The sequence below is a fragment of the Neophocaena asiaeorientalis genome, unplaced genomic scaffold (assembly GCF_003031525.2).
Source record: "Neophocaena asiaeorientalis asiaeorientalis breed wild unplaced genomic scaffold, Neophocaena_asiaeorientalis_V1.1 scaffold44, whole genome shotgun sequence".
In the NCBI taxonomy this organism is placed as follows: Eukaryota; Metazoa; Chordata; class Mammalia; order Artiodactyla; family Phocoenidae; genus Neophocaena; species Neophocaena asiaeorientalis.
Genome location: NW_020173678.1, coordinates 2,168,515 through 2,180,785, shown reverse-complemented (window position 1 = coordinate 2,180,785; position 12,271 = coordinate 2,168,515). Strand labels below are relative to the sequence as shown.

The 12,271-nt window shown below is 60.5% G+C and overlaps 1 protein-coding gene across 1 annotated transcript in view; it reads left to right on the top strand.

The window, feature by feature from the left end:
• Positions 1–457: 457 nt before the first annotated feature.
• SYT2 (synaptotagmin 2) overlaps positions 458–12,271 on the top strand; it is a 34,498-nt gene continuing 22,684 nt past the window's right edge. Inside the window, exon 1 of the mRNA XM_024749650.1 lies at positions 458–522. The gene's annotated coding sequence lies outside the window, so the exon portion shown is untranslated. The remainder of the gene's footprint in view (positions 523–12,271) is intronic.

The following is a 12,271-nucleotide window of genomic DNA, read 5'->3' as shown; positions in this document are numbered from 1 at the left end:
GGCTGGCGGGCTGGGGACGCAGGGAGGAGGGAGACAAGGGGGGTTGCAGGTACCAGGAATTTCCGGGGTTCCTTGCTCTGACTTCGCGGAGATGAGGAGCCCCGAAGCCTGAGTAAGGCCTCCCCCAACACACAGAATTTGGGGGTGTCACTTCCTGGGTCGAACCCCAAACTTGATCCAGGATTCTGAGTATGCAGACCGGGAGCAACCGGGGAGGAGCTGCTGGGAGCGGAGGGGAGGGGGGAAGGTGGGGATGGGGGCCGCCTGGCACCAGCGTTAAGTGCTGCGCGGCTGAACTGGGGTCCTGAGATCTGGGCGGTGGGCGCTGAGGGCCCAGTGTGGGGTTCAGGCGTGTGACTAAGGCACTGTTACTACTGCGGCGCGCGAGGGAGCGGGCGGGCGGAGCGGAGCCGCAGCGGCGGGGCACCGGGAAGGCGGAGAGGGGCCTGGACTCCGGGAGCGCGGCGTCCTGCCCGCTGCCCTCGCCGAGAGCTCGGGCTCACCGCGCCGGAACGTCCCCGGGTAAGAGCGGCCGGGCGGGGCGGCCGGGGCCGGGGGTGCGGGCGGATGCGGGCGCCCACCTGGGACGCCCGGACTCTGGGCTCGGCGCTCGCGGCGGATGAACCAGGTGCGGGACGGGGCTCCGGGAGTCTGCTTGCGCCGGAATTACCCTGATGGTCCCTGGGGAGGTGTCCTGAATTATCCCGGGAACCCCTCTCCGAGAGCCGCGGGAAGGGCGCCGCGGGGGGCGGATGGAGTGGGTGCGCTTTGGAGAGTGGGTGCGGGCGCGGGACCCCCGCGGAGACGGTGAGGGAGCGGGGCGCGCCGGGGACCTGGCGGAGCACGGAGCTCGCTTCCTTTCCGCGCCCCCTGCCAGGCCGCGGCAGTCCGGCCCGGGGATGGGCGGCGGCGTCTTCCGCCCCTTCCTCTCCACGAAACTTTTTCATGCACGAGCCAGCGCGCTGCCCGGTACATCGGGGGAAGCAAGGACCCCAGGATCCTGGCAAGCGGCGGAGCTTGGAGAGACCAAGGAGGGGGTGGGGAAGGAGCAGCAGGGCAGTAGGAGAGCAGGCTCTACTCATTCTGCTGTGTGACCTTGGACGAGCTGCTGCACGTCTCTGATCTCCGGGTGATGGGGTGCGTGGTGCCCCAGTGGGGAGTGGGGACGTGTGGGGGCAGGGCAGTGGGTGAACAAGCCCACGGGCGCACCTGCCGGGCCTGGGTTTTTTTTGTGTGGAGCTGCGCTCTCAGCGTGCCTGGGGGGAGTCGGGAAGCTTCCATACCATCCCCGCCTATGACCTTGGACAGCTCACTTATCCCTCTGGGCCTCAGTATCCTCATCTGGAAAATGGGGGTTTGGAGTTCATGGTGTCTGAAGTCCCCCTCAGTCCTGGCCTGCCCGCAGGTGAGGTGAGCTGAGGGGATGGGGGTGCAGCCTCACCAGCGCATCCCTTCTGTGACCTAGCCTCTGGGGAAACTGTAGCTCCCTTCTCCAACAAGGCGGCAGGGCCGTGAGACTCAGAATCTCCCACACCGCCCACCCTCTTTGTAGGGGCAAGGCCTCTCCTGGAGAAAAGTCCCAGTGCTGGACAGGAGGCCTGTGGGTTCAGGGGGTGTCAGGGGCCTCCCAAGGTCACGCTTGTGTGTCCGGGATGAGGTGGAGGTTCTGAAAGGTCTGCACCGCGACGGCCCGTAGCACCCCTCCGTGCACCTGCTGCCCTTGCCGCGAGAGTCTAACCTGACGCCTCCTGGGGGTGCCTCTGGCTCTGCTCCAGTTGAAATGTGCAGTAGCTTCTCACTGAGCCTCAGGGTGCTGTGGAGAGGGTCCTGGTTTAAGATACGAGGCCTGAGTCTGATTCCAGGTGCTGCCTCCCATTTGTGTGACCTTGTGTGACCTCGGGCAAGCCCGTTTCTTGCTCTCCTCGCCTATACATGGAAGGGGTTGAACTAGGTGGCTCCCCGGGACCCTCCCAGCCCTGCAGTCCTGTGGCTGCAGTTCTGGGCTGGAGTCTGATCGTAAGAAGTGGGCTCGGCTGGGTGATGGGGCAGGTGGCCCTGGAATTCCCAGTGCACATCTGTCTGCAGAGTGGAGACAGCTTGAGAGAGTTACTCGGTATGAGTGGGCCACTCGGTATGAGTGCGTGCCCCCGCCACGCGTCCTCGGGAAGCCCGGGCTTGCTGGTTAGTGGCTGTGTGACCTTGAGCAAGTTACTCTATGTCTCTGAGCTTCAGTTAGTTGTCAGACAAAATGGTAACAGCTGTGGTGTTGTAGGTTGTCGTGAGAAGTAAATGAGAAACACAGGTAGGATGCTTAGTCCAGGGTGGAGCCTTGCAAGTCCCAGCTGCTGCCAATGAGAAATAGACCTGCGGGGAGCGGGGCCAGAGGCCGGAGGAGGGGGTGGGGATGGACTTGCGGTGCAATCTCCCTGCAGCCTCCAGAGCATCTCTGCAGAATGGGGACAGCGGCGCTGCCAGCCTCTCCCCGTCTCTGTCTCTGTCTCTGTCTTGGATCATTCGCGTGATTCTGCGGCAGGAACTTCACGGGAAAGAAAGAAAATGCTTGCCTTCCCTGTAATGTCACCTCTTTTCCGCTGGTTCCCCCGGCCCCACCTCCTGCCACACCTCCCATACCTTCCGCGGTTACAAGATGGGCTTCACTCCATCCACCCCCGCCCCCCGCCCCCAGCCTTGGAGGAAGGAGCCGACTGGAGCCGAGATGGGGTGAGGCTGGCCCCCTGGACTGAGCAGCCAGAGCTCATCTGCACCCAGGGCTGCAGCGGGAGAATGGCAGAGGCACCGGCCCTGCCTGGGGGTGCTCTCGGGACCCTGGGGTGTCAACACGGGTGCGCTGGTGGGTGGGTAGTGGGGTTCCCATGGACTTGCCGTGTGACCTTAGGCAAGTCACACCCCTTGGGCCCCTGTTTTCTCAACTGCAAAGTAAAAGGTTGGTGTAGATGCTCGAAGGGCCTTCTGAGCGTCTTGCCTGTGACCCTGTTGGGTCTGCCTTTGCTGAGGCTGGGCGCGGGGTGTGTGGGAGGTTTGCGGAATCACGCGGGCACTGCCTCTCACCACCCCTCTGTTAAGGTCCTGCGACAGCCTGCGAGGAGATGATGACATCTCCTCAGCAAGAATGCTGGTGCTTAAGAGCAAAGGCTCTGCAGACAGACAGGTTCAAACTCCTGTCTTGGCTCTTTCCATATTAGCTGTGTGAATTGGGGCAAATGACTTGACGTAACTGAGGCTCAGTTTTGTCATCTGTGAAATGGGAACAGTGTTACCTACTTCTTAGGGTTCTTCTGAAGATTACATGGGAGTAATTTACGTAAAACTTCTGGGATGTGGGGAGTTCTTAGTGTGAACTGAGTACTGCGTGAGGAATGGGCTTTTTGAGGTTCTGCCTCATCACAGAGGGGACTCAGGCTAGCGGAAGGGCGGGGTGGAGCCCACCGTCCCGCAGGTGTTGCCACGCGCACCTGCTGAGGAGCCCTGCCTTCCACCATCCTGCTCTCACTTGACTCTGCCTGGGGCTTCAGGAGCTGGTTCTCGTCACAGGGCCTTGGGGGGCGGGGGCTGCCGCTGGAGGCCAGTCTGCGGAGAGGAACTGGGAGGCTGACAGAAGCCCCTGGTGACAAGGATACAAGGCAGAGGCCCGACAGCCTCCGCTCAAGGTTAGTGGTGAGGAAAGGGCTGGCAAATAGGGCCTTGGAGAAAAGGCATCACCCCCCACGGGCCATGTGGGGTGAGTGGACCCCAGCCTGGGGCGCCGGAAGGGACCTTGGGGGTCATCTCATTCGGTCTCTGACTTTGATGGCGGGGAAGCTGGGCTCAAAGAGGGGGAGCATCTTGCCCAGTATCACACGGCATCCGGGTGATGCTGCACCCGCCCTGTGGACACTCAGCCTGGTGCCCTTTCCACTCTCCCCATGAACCACGGAGCAGTTACTTTCCATCTCTTCTAAAATCAGAGCACAAGGTCAGGGGCCTTGACTGAAGCGGAAAGGATGTGAGATCATCAATTCCAACATTCCCAGGTTGCAGGTTAGAACACTGAGGCCCAGGAGAATGCAAGGGTCAGCCTGAGGTCGCCCAGAGCCAGAAATGCATACGCTCCGAGGTCTGTCAGTGACACCAGCTGCTCGTCTGCTTCTCTTGGGCCTGACAGGCTGCACGGCAGCAGGACAGCCAGACGTGGAAAAACAAACCCCACGGGCTTGGGCAAGGGAGAGAGGACAGAAAGGCAGAAACGTTACTTCCAAGACCCAGATTTCCTCTCTTGGCTTTGTCTCTTGGCCTGGCTCTGCCGGCCCTTCTGAGCCGTTCCGTGACAGCCTCCCCGCCCTGTAGAGAGGAGACAATAGTCAGCCCGGCCTCGGTACCATCGGTGACATGAGTGCAAGAAAGTCAATATTTGCCCAGCGGCAAAGGAAGGGAAATCTCGTCCGATTTGGGACGAGAGCGAGGGGAGGGATTCTGCAAAGCGAGGTTGTGGCGCCCAGGGCCCGCGGCATCAGCTCTCGGCTTCTGAGGCAGCCTTTGGACCCGCGGCGTCAAATCACCCTTTGTGTGTGTCTCGGAGAGCCTGCACCCCGCCCGCGGCCTGACCCCCGATACATTTCCCTGACTACTTGCAGCTGGTGCCCTCCCCCGGCTCCCTGGAGGAATGGACTCCTGCAGAAAGGCCTCGGAGCAGATGGCCCCCCTCGCGTGGCTCAGGCTCGCTCCTTATCTGGCCCCTGAGCCCAGGGAAAGATGTGGAAAAAGCCCTTGTCGGGTCAGGAGAGGCTGTGCCTGATATTTTTGTCCTGCCTTTGTTTTGTTATCTTTTCGTTTTCCTTCTCTGCATCCTGCTTGCTTGTTCTGTGTCCTGAAGTTGGGGAAGGGCCTGCGGGGGAGGAGGGCCAGAGCCCGGAGCCTTTCCTCCACGGAAATGCAGTTCTTGAACCCACGGCAGCTGCCGGCTGCTACGGTGGCTTTTGTGGGCGCCTGGGATCGCACCTTCACAGGTTAACGAAGGGAGCTTTGGGAAGCAGAACGCGTCTGGGGCGAGGCCCTGGGGCTGCACTGGGCGCAGGAGGGGCTGCCTGCTGTGGGAATCCGCCAGGTGCGAGGCTGTGGGTGGATCCACCAAGCCCCCTTCCTCTCTCGGTAATGCTCTGGCTGTGCTGCCTGCCCCAGAGGGGCCACGCGACGTTCCTGGTGGTCAGGGCTGCCACCCAAGACTAACCCCGGTCCCCTGGCCCCCAGACGATCACAGGGCTGGCGGTCCCCGGAGAGCCAGGGCGATCGATGTCCCACGTGGACCTGGGGCAGCGGCAGGGAGACTGAGGGAGGGCCCCCCGCCTTCCCCCCCACAGCCAGCCCTGCGACCTGGTCTGATCAGCCGGCCAGCAGCAGCAGGGGCGGCTTGCAGCCTGTCCGCCGGGACCGCTAGCGCACAGCCCTGGGCGAGAGCGCAGCGCAGAGCGGACTCCCTGCGTCTTCCGGGGCCCTGGCCCGTCGGGGTGGGGTCTGGGGTGTGTGGGCCTGGCACGTCACAGGTGCCCAGCACCGCCACCCAGGCGCCAGGCGTCTTGTCCAGATCCCACCTCCTGCAGGGCTGTAACTAAGTTACTGAAACACTGGTTGCCTCAGCTTCCTCATCTTTAAAGTGGAAATGGAATACAGTGTGTATGCCATACGGTCCACATGAGGATTCAGTGTGTTAATATTTATGTGAGGAGGGACACTCTGTAGATAGAGAAGCAGCGTGGGAGCCTGGGGGGGGGGCGGTGAGGCAAGGCTGTGACGGTATTTGGCCAGAAGGACCTGGCATCCAGTGATTTCGCTGTGCAGTTACCGCGCGTGGCCCCAGGCAAGCTGCGTCTTCCTGCCCCTGGACCTCAGTTGTCCCTTCTGAAAGGTGGAGAAGGGTGACCGCCTCCCTTGCGTCCCCCAGGGTGCCCTGGATGACGGTCTGAGGCGCTGGCCTCCTCCCGTCTCACCTCTGACCTAGGCGGGCTTCCTGGTGGAGGCTCTGGCCAGTTGCGCTGTCTACAAACAGCACCAGCCCCAGTGCGGCGCTCTCCCCACAAGGACACGCGGGTGCTGGGTGGCTCCGGGCTGAGCCCGCCCTCTCCCAGCGTCTGCACCTCCTCGGTCGGCATGCTCCGGGCAGGAGTGTTTCTGGACGTGGTCCCCGGTTGTACAAGCAGAGAGTCGGGGGCACGTCTCCTTCAAGCTGGGACACCAGGTTGGTGACCCTGAGACAGGCGGGGAGCCCTTCCTCCTCCCCCGCGGCCAGGCTGTGTGCAGTGCCAGGAGGCGGGGGTGGGGCAGACGGTGGCTCGAGGCACATTTGGCACCTTTCCCACCAGGCAAGTCCAGGGCCCTGGTGGACGGCACCCTTGGCCCCTCCCTCGCCTGCCGCCTTCCTTCCTGCCTGCTGACGGTATTGGGCAGATGATTAGGCCAAGGGCCTCTGCTGAGGACGGGAAGTGACAGGCTGCAGGCAGCCAGGCCACCAGCTGGGTGGTGCCCGCTGCCCCGTAGCCCTCTGGCTGGTCATCGGGGTGAGTGGCAGGTATGGAGAGGAGAGGCTACTTTAAGTCTTCGGAGCTACGCAGGGCCTTGGAAATGTCGCCTCCTCAAAGCCTCTTCCCAAATATCATTTTCCAGGAGCCCTGGAGATGAGTTGCTTTGCCAAGGTCACCTCCAGGGTCACCTCGAAAGCGAGCACAGCCCCCAGAGCCCACTGCGTTTCGTCCGCCCCACCCCCTGGCTTCCTAAAGAAGGTGTGGGGCTTTGGCTGGAGTGTAGGGTCCTGGTCGGGTGCCTGTCTCCTGTGACCTTGGCCATGACCTTAGATCCCATGGAAAGTCCTCCCTCAGGAAGCTGGAGGTGTGATGAGAGAGCTGGGAAGACTTCCTGAGGGGCTCCGTGGGAGAGGAGGAGTGAAGGCTTTTCCCCAAGGTGTTTGGGAGTCAGGCTGGATTCGGACTCGGGAGAAGCTTCGGGAAAGAGCCCCAGACTTGGAGTTCAGTACCACAGAGTCCAGAGTCAGACCCTATAGCCGCCTGCCCAGGCTGCGGGCCGATGCTCGAGCTCTCTGAACCCGTCACCCTCCTCAAAACTGTGATCGAAGCCCCTTACCTTGCAGGGGTTTGTAGATTTTTTACTTTTAAGAACGGCCTTGCCGGGATATAATTTACGTGCTTACGGGCCCCTCAGCTGCAGTGCAGAGTTCAGTGGGTTTAGTGCGGTTACGGTCGCGCGTCCACCACCACCACCTAACTTCAGAACATTTCTCACCCAAAAGAAAAAGTATAAACCCTAGTGGTCGCTCCCGGTCTCCTTTTCCCCAACCTCCAGCCAATGGATAATTTGTCTTGCGTCTCTGTCAGTCTGTCTCCCTGGACGTTTCACATAAATAGAATCGTTCATTACGTGGTCTTTTGTGACTTGCTTCCTTCACTTACATATGTTTTCAAGGTCCAGCCACGTTGTCTCATGTATCAGTCCTTCATTCCTTTGAACTGCTGAATGATATTCCGTTGCAGGGAGGGACCGCAGTGTATATTTCCATGCCTCTGTCATTGGGCATTTTGGTTGGTTTTTGACTCTTGTGAATGCCGGCGCTGTGACCATGCGTGTCAAGGTTTTTGACAGGGCAGATGTTTTTATTTCTCTTGGGTACATACCTAGGAGTGGGATTGCTGGGTCAAATGGTATATAGTCTGCTCTCTGCATCCGTGGGTTCTCCTCCACACCTGAAGATTCAACCAGCTGTAGATTGAAAATATTTGAAAAACATTCCCGACAGTTCCACAAAGCAAAATTTGAATTTGCCACATGCCAGCAACTCTTTGCATGGTATTTACATTGTATTAGGTATTATCAGTAATCTAGAGAGGAGTTAAAGCCTGCCGGAGGATGTGCTAGGTTATACACAAACACAGCGCTGTTTTATATAAGGGACTTGAGCGTCCTTGGATTTTGGTGTCTGAGGGGTCCTAGAAACCACTTTCCATGGAGACTGAGGACAGGAGTACTTAAAAAAAAATTTATTTATATTTTTATTTATTTATTTAGTTGCTCCGGGTCTTAGTTGAGGCAGGCAGGCTCCTTAGTTGCAGCATGCAGACTCTTCGTTGTGGCATGCGTGTGGGATCTAGTTCCCTGACCAGGGATCGAACCCGGGCCCCCCGCGTTGGGAGCGCGGAGTCTTACCCACTGCGCCACCAGGAAAGTCCCAACGGCACTTATTTTTAAAGCTGCTGTTTACTGACCCCGTTCTGAGTACTGTATGTGGACAGCCTCCTTCAGTTATCACGGTTCTCTGTGAAGCAGGTAATATTATTATTCCCATTTTATAGAATAAGGAACCTGGCGCTCAGAGGTTCCAGGGATGCTTGCTGGGGAGCCAGGCTTGAACCCGACACGCTGGCCTGAGTGCGATGCTGTGGGAGTGTTCCCTGCCCACCACGTGGCTCTCCTGGGGAGGTGACCAGACCCCTGCATCCTCTGTCCCCGGGTGCGGTTTTAGGGGCTCCTGTGTCCCCCCAGTATGGAAAGCCTCCCACATGGCTCTTAAGAGGCAGAGAGGACCTTCCACCTGGGGTCGGGGCGGGGGAGGCATCCCAGCTCTGACTCCCCCTCCTGACTTGGAGAGAGATTTCCCTTCTCTGGGCCTCATTTCCTGCGGTGCAGCAGGGGCTGGGGTGCCAGATCCTGGGCTTCCTTCCAGGTCGTACCTCCCGTGGAGATTCTGCGCAGTCTTCCCAGCAATGTTTCTCCCACCTAGTGTGCCGACCAGCCAGGTGGGGGCTGAGTGCGGGGGGCGGGAGGAGGGGGCACCCGCCACTGAAACAGCCAGCCGGCTTCAGAGGCTCGGCCCTCCTTCCTGGGCTGGGCTCGTTTGTGGGAAAGTGCTGTGCACACAGTAGGTGCCCAGTGTGTGTTAGCCAACTCCGAGTCTGCCAGTCCAGTCTGGTGACACCGGGAGAGGCAGCAGCGGCCGCCGTGCATCTTCCTTCCACATGTCCGCGTCCTGCAGCCTTTCCCGGCCCTCCCTCCGCTCCGCATTCGTGCTTCCAGAACCTGCTGGTCAGAGCTCCTCCTGGATCCAGGCCAGAGCTCCTCCTGGATCCAGGAGCCGTGTTCCAAGCCTTTAACCCGCAGAGGGATCAGCGGCGCCTCTGGGGAAGTGCCTTCTGCGAGCTGGCGGGTGGCGGTGGAGGATGTGAGTGGCGGTCTCCTCCAGAAGCCTGCGCGCCGGATGGAGAGGACGGGCTTCTGTGGCAGCCCAGACCCGGGGGACCACCGGAGTGTGTCTGGGCAGGCGGCTGGCGTGTCCCTGGGTCTCGGCTCTTTCCCTGCCTGAGGCCGGGGCACTCCTGCAGGCCTGGCCCGCCTCCCCCGCAGCTCTTTCCACTGAGTGTGTTCAGTCTCCAGGGTGGCCTTTCCTGCCTGTAGTTGCTGAGCTCCCCCCCCACCCCCGCACCCCGTGCCTGTGCCTCCCACTGTTTTTAAGCTCCGTGGGCCCTTTGTTTTTTTTTTTTGGCCGCCGCCCAGCTTGCAGGATTTTAGCTCCCCGACCAGGGATCGAACCCGGGCCACGGCAGTGAGAGCACTGGGTCCTAACCGCTGGACCGCCTGCCTGCCCCGATGCGCTCCAGCACTCACCTTTCCTCTCACGCACTCGGGGGGCTGAGCCAGGGCTCCCTTTTCTCCTGCCAGCACCCCCTCCACCGTCGCTCCGTTGGCAGGAGCCGGGCTGGTCCCCATCTGGTCCAGACTCCGCCCTGTCCTGTGGCCCGCTCACCACGGGGTGGCAACACGAGACGGAGCCCAGGCCCCGGAGCAGCCACCACCCTCCCCTGACCCCTGTTCAAAACCCAGAGATGGCACAGTTCAGACCACCAAATCAGTAAATAGTGTCTTCAGGGTTTATCGGCATGTGAGGACCAGCTGTGAACTGGGAGCTTTCAAATTCAAAGACTGGTGGGAAGCTCGGGCGGGACGCCCCAGGGTGGCGCATCGGGGCCGGGAGAGCGTTCACCCTTCACCGTCTTTGCTCATTGCAGCAAGGTTTCCAGACACCAGGGGGCTGGTCGAAAGTGACAGCGGGTACACCGCAGTAGAGACAGGCACACGAAGTTTTTGGGTTGCCTGTGCATCTAAAAGTTCCGTTTACACCAGACTGCAGTCCTTTAAGCATGCAATAGCGTCATCTCTGTAAAAACAGCCTACGTGCCTTGATTATACAACGCTTTATTGCTAAAAAATGCCCAAACACCTGCCCTAGTAACACCACGGATCACTGCTCGCGAATCCCCTCAGCACATATAATAATAATGAAAGTTTGGAATTTGTGCAAATTCGCAAAATGTGACACAGACACAAGCGAGCAAGGCTTTCAGGAAAATGGTGCTGATGGACGCGCTCCACGTGGGGCTGCAACGACCTTCGATTTGTGAAACGCACGATATCTGCGAAGCACGGTAGGGTGAGGTGTGTCTTTGTCTCCTGCGGCCTTTAGGGCGATGGCTTGTTTCTTTTATGATTGTCAGAGGCATTTACAAGAAGTAACCTAGGTTAAGGTTTGCTTATGTTCACGAAATAAGCTAGATTTACTTTTGCTTACGTGGCTTAAATGGTTTTGTCTGCTCAGGGAATTTCTGAAGTCTAGTCTCTATTTTGTATTTAATTTTAACACCGCCAGGCTGTCCCTGCAAGAGTAGTGATGTTATAAAGAGAACCGTTGGGCTCCCCCAAAAATTGGGTGGCAGCTTCCTCAGGACAAGCTGCTTGGGGAACCGGCCACTTGGCAGTAGGGGTGGGGTGGAGGTGTCAGGGATTTAGAGACGTGAAGGGTTAGAAAGGGGGCCTTGAAATTCGTCTAGGCCAACACTGTGTCGCTCCCTGGGTCATGCCAGTAGTGGTCTATCCTCAGCTTGAATACCCCCAATGACAGGGCACTCATTATCTTACAAAACCAATGTCCCGTCAGGATTTCGGCAAGTGCTGGGGCAGAGTTTCTCCCCTCACTCTGAGCCTGAATCTGTGCTCCCGCACCGTGAAGCGGGGGGCCTCCGGGGAAGGTCAGGCCCCCAGCCCTTGGTGCCGCTGGAGTTGGAGGAGAAGCAGAGGAAGCCGCAGGGCAGTGTCTGGGCCGGGAGAGGCGTGGCGGGATCCTTCCCTCCACGGGGACCTTGCTCGGGGAAGGGGCCACCACGAAGAGCGAGATGCTGTTAGGAGAGACCGCGTTAGGTGCCTGGAGTGTGTGGGACAGAAAGCTAGAAATATGGAAACGGCAGACACCCCAGGTCACCAGCTCCAGGGACGCAGTCTGACGGAGGCCATGGCCAGGACTCGGCGATGGCTGGGGCTTCACCTAGTCAGGCCTGCCCTGCCGACCACCGCCCCCCCACCACCACCCCCGTTTGACTGGGAGCCAGGCCGCCCCTCCCTGACCCTGTGACCTGGGGCAAGTCTCTGCCTCCTGCTGGGTCTCGTGGCCTCGGCCATGGATGTGCTGTGTGTGGACCCTTGGAGGCGGCGCGGTGGCCGAGCTCTGTGGGGGGCAGTGTTCCCAGCAGTCGCAGGGAGGGGACAGTCCTCCGCCCACCTCCCTTCCCCTCCTCTGCCCGGGCAGGGGGCTGCGGCCCCGCGGCCTTCAGTCCCAGCCGGGCCAGGGCCGGCTCTCCCGCGTGCTTGCCGGTGGCAGGTAGAGGACGTTCCCGTGAGCGTGCACCTGGAGGCCTCCGCGTCCTGGCCCAGGGGGCTCTGAGCAGCGCGTCTCAGCGGGCGGGGGCAGCGTCCTGCTGTGTCCTCCCCACGTGGGTCAGCTGTCCTCCCTGCCTCCGGGGGTGGTGGCTCTGAGCCCTCTCATCTTGTTCTGTAGTTGTCAATGGCCATCCCTGCCAGCTCTGTCTCTGGCCTGGAACTGGTCAGCCCCTTCCACGCCTCCCAAACATCCCGACTCAGTGCGCCTCTTCCAGGAAGCCTCCCAGGTGGTGCTGCTGGTCTCGCTGCCTTTGCCCCGTGGTCCCTCAGCCGGAGGCCCTGGCACCACGGGGGCAGCAGGGCTGGGGTGGACCAGACTGAGCTGGAGTGCCGGCCACGCCCCCCAGCTCACGGCTCTTTCTCTCCTGCACGTTCTGTCCTCTTCTGATCGAGGGGCACAGAGTGCACGACTGAGGGGTCCGCACTCCTGTGCAGACACCCAAGACGCCCAGAGGCCCCCGCGTCCCCTCCCATCACTGCTCTCCACGCTCGTCTGTCACCGCAGCTG